A 10,321-nucleotide genomic window follows, 5' to 3' on the forward strand; every position below is an offset into this window, starting at 1 on the left:
AGGGCAGTGAGTTTATGCGAATGCAGAAGGGACAACTCAGAAAAAGGATGGTAAGGATGTACAACTTGAAGAATGTGATCAATGTCACTGAATTGTACATGTAGAAACTAGAATTGGTGTGTATCTTCGCTGTGTATATTCTCAACAACAAAATAAATTATTGAATATGTATATTTATTGTTTAATAATATATATTTAATAATTTATTTTATGTTCTATGAAATAGGGTGTTACGTGATTTAGATGTTTTGCAAACACCATATTATATACAGGCAGTCCCCAGGCTACCAACATCTGACTTATGTACAACCCATAGTTATGAACCAAGCCCCAGTTAAAGCCTATTATATTAAAATCTTATGAGAACCTACTTCCGGTGGTCCTCATCACTGCTGGGTAAGCTTGGTTTATTGGTTTCTACCCGATTGCTCCAGAAAGAACTCAAGAAGGAGGGGGGCTCCAGCATCTCCTATTGCCCACATGGCAGGAGCTCTGGAGCACACACATTAAGGCATGGTGCTGTCTCCAGGGGAGAGACTTTGCAAGAGTGGATTGCAGGATGGTACCTCCAGGGCCCTGCCTGGGGCTCGTTGGAGTTCATGGAGCAACAGCCCCCTTCCCAAGCCAGGTGAGGTAGCTGCATCCACACAGGCTGTGACCTGGGGTTCGGGGGTTCCTCTCTCAAAGACAGGGGTCAGGGACTGTGCCATCAGTCTGCTCCTCCAGTGGATCACAAAATCATCACTGCCCTGGTGGGCCTGGAAGGGTTTGCCCAGAGCGCATGACACAGTGAGCCGGGCTGGAGCAGCTGGCTGGGACGGCCTCCGCTTGCACCAAGTCAGCTCACACAGCTAGGGGGGTCGGCAGGGCCTTGGTGAGGGCTGGAGCCCCTCTGCGAATCAGGTCTCATGGAGGAGGGGCGTTAGTTCGGACAGGCAAGGAAGGGCAGCCAGGCTGAGAAGAGAAGCTGGGGGTGTGATATCATTCAAGACACTAAGCCCCTGAGTCCTAGCCTTGACATTCTAAGGCCAAGCAGGTGGCTCGGCCCCTAGGTCCCATTCTGACACAGAGAGATGGGGCCCATCAGGATACACCTGCCTGTGTCCCTGCTGTTCCAGGCACTGCCCCACCCTCCCCATCTGAATGTCATTGGGCCCTAACTGGGTGGCCAGAGCATGGCCAAGGTGTATAGCCACTAGGGGTAGGGGCTGCTGCTTACTTCACCTGGAAGGAAAAAGTTTGCATTTAGGGATGAACTTTAGTGAGCTGCTAAATATTCAGAATCAGGACTGCCCCGCTTGGGGGCCATAGTTGAGAAAGCGAGGAGGGAGTGGAGAGTGCCTAGCCCACCACTATTTCACCCACGTGAGGAGGAGCAGCCCGTCCAGTCTGCGCTGCCGCCTGCCTGCTGGACTAAGCCTGAGAGCCGACACCCAGACTGCTGCCTTACCTGCCTGTATCCCACCTGTGGTCTGGGTTACGGTCTTTAAAAACATTAGGAAGAAAGAATAAATAAAAGGAAAGCTGCTTTCTCTTAAAAAAAAAAAAAAAACAACTTATGGGTCCACGGAGGTATATGCGGTCAGCTGTTGTCCAAACCAAGGTTATGGGGCACATGCCTATATATATGCATACACACACACACACACACACACACACACATATACATGTATAATACAATATATTTAACGTATATTGTATATATAAAAAAATATAATTATATGATATGTGTATATAATTATGAAACACATCCCCAGAATTTTACTGTGAGCTTCAAATGTTAACAGTATAGTGTTGGTTCAGAAAATATAACTTTCTGACAAAACCAGAAAACCGGGTCTACTGCCATCATGCTGATTCTGAGTCACGGTGGCCCCATGTGTGCCAGAACAGAACTGTTTTCTGCAAGGTTTTCAATGACTGTGAGCTTACGGACGTACATCGCCAGGGCTTTCTTCCACAGCACCACTAAGTGGATTCAAACTACCAACCTTTCAGTTAGTAGCTGAGCACAAACCATTTGCACCACCCAGGGACCAATAATATATGAAGTCAAATTTTTTAAAATGAAAAAAATCTATTAGGGTCGTGAGTTACAATGACTGGCAAACATCTCAGAATTACAGCACTGAGGTATATGTATCATAACTTACAGCGCCTTGCTAACTTTGCCTCTCTCTGCATCCCTATCCAAACTTATGAATTGGCTCCTACCACTTATTATTTTTCTAAATAATTCAACCCTTGAGTTGCAATAGTGAAGGATTCCATGGGGAAAATATTAAATAAAGCAGGAATCATCAAAAGAAGGTGGAAGGAATACAGAGAGTCATTATACCAAAAAGAATTAGTTGATGTTCAACCATTTCAAGAGGCAGCATATCAGGAACTGATGGTACTGAAGGAAGAAGTCCAAGCTGCACTGAAGGCATTGGCAAAAAACATGGCTCCAGAAATTGACAGAATATCACCTGAGATGTTTCAACAAATGGATACAATGCTGGAAGTGCTCACTCATCTATGCCAACACATTTGGAAGACAGCTTCCTGGCCAACTGACTGAAAGAGATCCATATTTATGCCTATTCCCAAGAAAGGCGATCCAACCAAATGCATGGAAATTATAGAACAATATCATTAATATCACACACAAACAAAATTTTCCTGAAGATCATTCAAAAGTGGCTGCAGCAGTATATCAACAGGGAGCTGCCAGAAATTCAGGCCAGATTCAGAAGAGGATGTGGAACCAGGGATATCATTGCTGATGTCTGATGGATCCTAGCTGAAAGCAGAGAATACAAGAAGGATGTTTATCTGTGTTTTATTGACTATGCAAAGGCATTCGACTGTGTGGATCATAACAAATTATGGATAGCATTGCAAAGAATGGGAATTCCAGAACACTTAATTGTGCTCATGAGGAACCTGTACATAGATAAGGAGACAGTTGTTCAGACAAGGGGACAAGGGACAAGGGGACACTGTGTGGTTTAAAGTCATGAAAGGCGTGCATCAGGGTTGTATCCTTTCACCATACCTATTCAATCTATATGCTGAGCAAATAATCCAAGAAGCTAGACTACATGAAGAAGAATGGGGCATCAGGATTGGAGGAAGGCTCATTAACAACGTGCATTATGCAGATGACACAACCTTGCTTGCTGAAAGTGAAGAGGACTTGAAGCACTTACTGACGAAGATCATAGACCACAGCCTTCAGTATGGTTAACACCTCAACATAAAGAAAACAAAAATCCTCACAACTGGGCCAATAAGCCACCTCATGATAAACAGAGAAAAGATTGAAGTTGTCAAGGACTTCATTTTATTTGGATCCGCAATTAACAGCCATGGAAGCAGCAGTCAAGAAATCAAAAGACGCATTGCATTCAGCAAATCTGCTGCAAAGGACCTCTTTAAAGTGTTGAAAAGCAAAGATGTCGCCCTGAAGACTAAGCCATAAGCCATGGTACTTTCAATTGCATCATATGCATGTGGAAGCTGGACAATGAATAATGAAGACTTTTAAGAAGAACTAACTCCTTTGAATTGTGGTGTTGGCAAAGAATATTGAATATACCATGGGCTGCCAAAAGAATGAACAAATCCATCTTGGCAGAAGTACAACCAGAATGCTCCTCAGAAGCAAGGATGCCAAGACTACCATCTTGCATACTTTGGACATGTTGTCAGGAGGGATCAGTCCCTGCAGAAGGACATCACGCTTCAGAAAGTACAAGGTCAGTGGAAAAGAGGAAGGCCCTCAACAACATTGACTGACACAGTGGCTGCAGCAATGAGCTCAAGCATGACAGCAATTTTAAGGATGGCACAGGACCAGGCAGTGTTTCATTCTGTGGTACATAGGGTCACTATGAGTCAGAACTGACTCGACGGCACAATAACACTCATTATTACAATAGCTACCTCCAAATCAAAACAGTCGCCATTGAGTCAATTCTGAAGCATGGTGATCCCATGTGTTGCAGAGTAGAAGTGTGCTCCATAGGGTTTTCAAGGCTGTGATCTTTCAGAAGCAGAATGCCAGGCCTGTCTTCCAAGACACCTCTGGGTGGTTTTCAAACTGCCAACCTTTCAGCAGTGCTTGAGCTCTGACTAGTTAAACAATGAGAGCTGACCAGTTACCTAGATATTATTGATTCATTTATTCTACAATTATTTTCAACAGAACAGGGCTAGTCCCTTTTCTAGTTACTGAAGATACAGCAATCAGCGAAGCAAACAAGGTTCTTGCCTTCATGAAGTTGATACGCTAGAAGGAGAGAAAGACAATAAATAAGTAAACATATAAAAACATATACGTATGTATATATATGTATGGCAGAGTTAAGTACCACAAAAAAAATAAGGCAAGGTAAGAGGATAGAAAGTGATGATGAAAAGAATTATTGTTGACAGACTGGGCAGTAAAGGTCTCTGACAGAAAGAACAAATAAAGAACACAGAAATTTAAAATGATTATGCGTTTATCCTGCTCCCAGCTTAATGTATTCAACAAGCATTTATCAAGAACCTGTGGTTAGAGGAAGAGCAAGATGGTAGCCTAAGCAGCGGCAAACCCCCATTCCCCTACAAAAGCAGAGACTGGTGATATCTATAGTCTCAGAACTTGGAGACCAACGGGTTAGAGCATCTAAACAAATGCTGAATCAAGAAAAAGGTGACATATAAGTGATAGGAAAACCATCAGTTCTCCATCTGTCAATGAGTCATCCCCCTTCCCAACTCAGCATGGCCAACTCAGGACAGCGCCCCCCGCCCCGGGCAGGGAGTCTCTGGGATTGGGGCGGCACAGATGGGGAGAATGTGCTGAAGCAGCAGAAGTCGGCGCTGATGGTAGAGAACCTAATGGTGAGGCAGGGACAGCTGCAGCCCCCAAGCAGGGAGTCTGGTGTTGAAGTGGTACAGCCAGTGCCCCAGTAAGGAAGCCTGGTGACAAAGCAATGACCGAGGGCACTACCAGGTGGGGAGCCTGGTGTCGGACCAGCAATGAACTGCCACTCTCTGCCAGGGAGTCCGGTGTTAAAGTGACAACTACAGCTTCCAACAATATAAAAAATAAAATAAGAAGAGAGCCCCTGGGGAATGGGGAAGAGGCTGATTTCCAGAATTACTAAATTATAATAGCCAAATAACCTGGTTTCAACAAAACATACAAAGAAACAGGAAAGGATGGCCTGTGCAAATGAACAAAATAAAATGACAGAAACTGCCCCTGAAAAGCAGCAGATAATGAATGTATTTAGTACACAAAAACTTTAAAACATCAACTAAATATACTCAAAGAGTTAAAAGAAAACACAACAACAGGAAATCCGTGAAACTATACGAAAGCAAAATCAGAATTTCAATAGAGAAAAATTTTTAAAAAGAGCCACACAGAAACACTAGAGCTGACAAGTAAAATAACAAAAATAGAAAATTCATCTGAGGGGCTTGATATCAGATTTCAACTGGCAGAAGAACCAGCAAATGTGAGGATAAGGCAGTTGAGATTATAAAGTTTGAGAAACGAGAAGAATGAAAAGTGAACAAAGCCTAAGAGACTTGCAGAATACCATCAAGTGATCCAATATACACATTATGGCAGCCCCAGAAGGAAAAGAGAAAGAAGGGGACAGAAATAATATTTGAAGAAATAATTGGTGAAAACTTCCCAAATTCAACAAAAATCAGAATCTACATGTCCATGGATCAATGAATTTCAAATTGGATAAATGCAAAGAGATCCACAATGAGACACATTATAATCACACTCTTAAGAACAAAAGATAAAGAGACAATCCTAAAAGCAGCAAGAGAAAAACAAACTGTAACATATACAGGATCCTCAATAAGATTAAATGCCAACTTCTCTTCAGAAACCATGGAGTTAAGGCAGCAGTTGGACGTCACATTTAGTGCTGAAAGAAAATAACTGTCAACCAAGAATTCCACATCCAGCAAAACTGTCCTTCAAAAATAAGAGTGAAACTCCCAGACATTCCCAGATTAAGAAAAACTGAAGGAGTTCATTACCATGTGACCAGCCCTGCAAGAAATGCTCCAAGAAGCCTTGCAGGTTGAAAAGAAGAGAAGCTAGAGAGTAACTTGCAGATGAATGAAGGAAAAAAAATCTCCAGTAAAAGTACTTTAATATGTAAATTTAAGCTCAATTTTATGGTAGTAATTCTACTTGTTCTGCCTTCAGGATTTAAAAAACAAACACATAAAAAAATAAAAACATGTTATTGGACACACAATGTATAGAGATGTCGTTTTTCACAGCAGCAGTAAACAGGGAGAAAGAGTGGTATAGGAACAGAGTTTTGTATATTAATACAGTTTAATTGGTATCAGTTTAAATCATACTGTTATAATTTTAAGATGTTAAATGTAATCCTCATGGTAACCACAGAGAGAGTATCTCTAAAGTATACACAAAAGGAAACGAAAAGAGAATCAAAACTGTTCACTAGAGAAAATCAGCTAAACACAAAGTTAGGCCGTTCTGGAGGAAATGAGAGACATAAAAAGTAGAAGACACACAGAAAACAAATAGCAAAGAAACGAAGCCATTCCTTAACAGCAATCACTTTAAGTGAAAATGGGTTAAACAGCCTAATCAAAAGGCAGAGACTGGCAGAATGGATAAGAAAACATGATCAGCATCTACGTGCTGTCAACAAGAGGCTCCCTTTAGATCCAATGACCCTGGGAGGTTGAAGGTGAAAGGAGGGAAAAAAATATTCCATGCAAATAGCAGCAAAAAGAGAGTGGCGGGGCTATACATATATCAGACTTTAAGTCAAATTGCTACTAGAGACAAAAAATTATATAATGATACCAGGGTCAATTCATCAAGAAGATATAACAGAGACCCCAAATACATGAGACAAACATTGACAGAATTGAAGGGAAAAAGAGGTAGCTCTGGAACAATTGTTCTAGACTTCAATACCCCACTTTCAATAATGAATAGAACATCAAGACAGAAGATAAGGAAACAGAGGACTTGAACAACACTATAAACCATGTAGACCTAATAGACATATACACAACACTACCCAACAGCACCACAGTCCACATTCTTCCCCAGTGCACATGGATCATTCTCCAGGATAGACCGTATGTTAGATCACAAAATGTCTCAATGAATTTAAAAAGACTGAAATCATACAAAGCATCTTCTCCAAGCACAATGGAGTGAAATGAGAATTGAATAACACAAGGACAGCTTGAAATTGAAATTTCTGTTCTCAAAGGTACCCACTTGTGGTACATTTCGTTAAGGCAGCACTAGGTAACCAGGACAGTGGTGATGGTAGCACAAAATGGTGAATGTAATTAATGCCACTGAACTGTACACCAAATGGTTAAAATGACTGTTACATATATTTTACCACAATAAAATTTTTACGTAATTCACATATACCCAGAAAAAAATCCACATTATATACTCACCCTACATTATATGTGCGTATATTCATATTCACAATCCATCCAAGTGAAAATGGAGTCCACCACAGTGAAAAAAGGATGGTTACCTTCACAGCATCCAAATATATCTTAGTTCAGCAATCTATTACCCTGCATTAATATAAAACTTGGAAGATGCTTTAAAATAAAAAATAATTTCTTTGAAAGAAAAAAAGGACCTGTTATGAACTCACGCCTGCTATGATGAGTTTGGAGTCTAGGAAGTAATTACAAAGGCAAAAGAACTCTGCAATGTGACAACCTCTTGTGGAGATTATTGAACTTTTATTCTACAACCAACCCAAAATCCAAGTGCTAATTCCAGGGTATGAGGTGTTCAAGGCCCTAAGCTTCCAGCAGTCTGAACTGCACCCCAACACCTTTGTGCCTGAAAACACTATTCCTTACTACAACTTCACCCGTGCCTACCTGAGAGCAAGTCTACAAGAGTGGGGATGGCAAGGCCTGGGCATCCACTCATTGCTGCCTCAGCAAAATCCATGATTTGGAAATAGACTCAGAGGGCATAAGTTGATAAACACAGGAAATCAAATTCTATCAAATGAGTCCTCTCAACAAGATTCAGTTATTTCATATAAAATCTGTAATAAGCTGTTTTTTTTTAAAAGATACCGCATTCTTTCCTTTTCTAAACCATCTGATAAGTAGGATGAGACTCATTAGGTATACTTTTAATCCCTCTTTGTACTATTTGCTAGACCCCGTATCATAAACAACAGAAAGCTGCACTCTACCAGTCTCTAGAAATGACAGAATCAAGACCATTAGCAAAGAACAAACTATGATCTCACAAACTTTTCCGTTCTCTTGTAAGTGCTCTCAGAAACATAATTTTACCCAAAAATCAAACCCATTGCTGGCAAGTCAACGCTGACTCATAGCGACTCTATAGGACAGAATAGAGCTGCCCCATAGGGTTTCCAAGGCTGTAAATCTTTATGGAAGCACTCTGCCACATCTTTCTCCCTCACAGAGCCTGATGGATTTGAACTGCCTACCTACCAGTTAGCATCCAAGTGCTTAACCACTGCATAACCAGGGCTCCTAATTTTATTGCCCCCCCCAAACTAGCTACCATTGTGAATCAAATACTTACAAAAAAACCCAAAAAATATATTTTTAAATACACGGTACAGTTATGGAAAATGAAATCTCAATTGTAGTTGTATAGGTATTTACACCAGATTTTGGAGTGGACTTTTATGGAACACATTTCGCTATGAAAATGGGCTTCGTCTCTATTTTAAAATTGCAGAACATTAAATATGTAAGATTTTTCCAATGACATATGGTTTGAATTGATATTGGTAAATAATTGTGCATGAAATGAAACTACACCGAATTAAATGTTAGTAAAAATGACAAAATAAGATACAGGCAATATAAACTACTGCACAGGTGTATACCATGTTACTGGCTGAAGAAAAATCTTGCACTTACAGGCCTATACTATTTATTTCCCTTGTGTGTAATGACACTTTATATGTGTCTGTTTAGTAATACCAATCCCAGGCATCATTTTGAGAAGATAATTACTGGATGGTAGAACAGAATGTGTGTGTGTTTACTATTTTTGTGTTTCGGTATTTCAAAAAAGTCGGTCTTTGTTGGTTGTGTTTAACTGCCACCTAGAGTTAAAATGAATACATTTCTTTTTCCTGTCTACTATTCTTCACAAAAATTTGGGTATATAAGCCAACAAATTCAATCCCTATTTCACATCAAAAAACATTCTTCAGACCAAAAAAAAAAAACCGTTAAAGGATAACATTATTTATCCAATTTTTCAAGGCACTTTCAACAATCTACTCACTGTAAATATTTTAAGTTGACTCAAAATTGAGGCTTACATTTAACCTAATGAAAACATGATGTATTTTTGAATGTATAAACAGGTCACCAAGCAATCTAATACACATTTGGACTTAAGGAAATACATTAAAAAACTTAAAGAAAATTAATTTTCAGTCTATTTCTTTGATTTTTTATTTGTATTTTTTCCAGAGCCCAAGGAAACAGGCCAAAACATGAAGAAATTTAGTTGTTTTTTTAACCTCTGAAAAACATGACTATAAAAACTAGCTAAATCTCAAGTACACATTTAAATAACTAAGCTTTTTAATGCTTTTAAGTTAAAAGTGGCATTTCTGTCCAAATTTGAGGAAAGATTTTGTAAGAATAAACTGTCACTACAATCAGCTTTCAATTTAAGAAAAACCACTACTGAAAAGCAATAGCAAAGGAATACTTAGCAGAAAAATAAAGTCAGGTTTGAAAATAAGACCTAATGCTCTGACAAAAGAAGAAATGCACCAACAGAAAGTGTTCAAAATATTTGGCAAAATTTTTTTTGTGTGTTGTGCTCATATGCTTAAAGGATGTGTTGTCTTCTTTGTTTTGGTTTTTAATGAACTGTCCCCAAATTATTCAACTCTAACAGCCTTTTCTGACAATATTGGTACACATCATTAGACCCTCAAACACGGAAGTTGCAATCCAACGAAAATACAACTCTTGTTTTTTCCGAGGACGTTACACAGAAGCTTTCTGGTGGATTCGTATTACAAACTATAATGATCAAAAACTTGCTGGTGCAGCGCATCTTATAGGACACAAGGTCATGGAAGCTCCACAGACACATCCAAACTCCCTGAGGGACCAAATTGCTGGGCTGAGCGCTCTGGTGACCATGGTCTCGGGAAGATCTACCTCAATTGGCATAACATTGTTTACAAAAAAAATGTTCTACATTCTACTTTGGTGAGTAGCATCTGGGGTCTTAAAAGACTGTGAGCAGCCATCTAAGATAGTCCACTGG

Source organism: Elephas maximus, chromosome 20 (assembly GCF_024166365.1).
Source record: "Elephas maximus indicus isolate mEleMax1 chromosome 20, mEleMax1 primary haplotype, whole genome shotgun sequence".
Lineage (NCBI taxonomy): Eukaryota > Metazoa > Chordata > Mammalia > Proboscidea > Elephantidae > Elephas > Elephas maximus.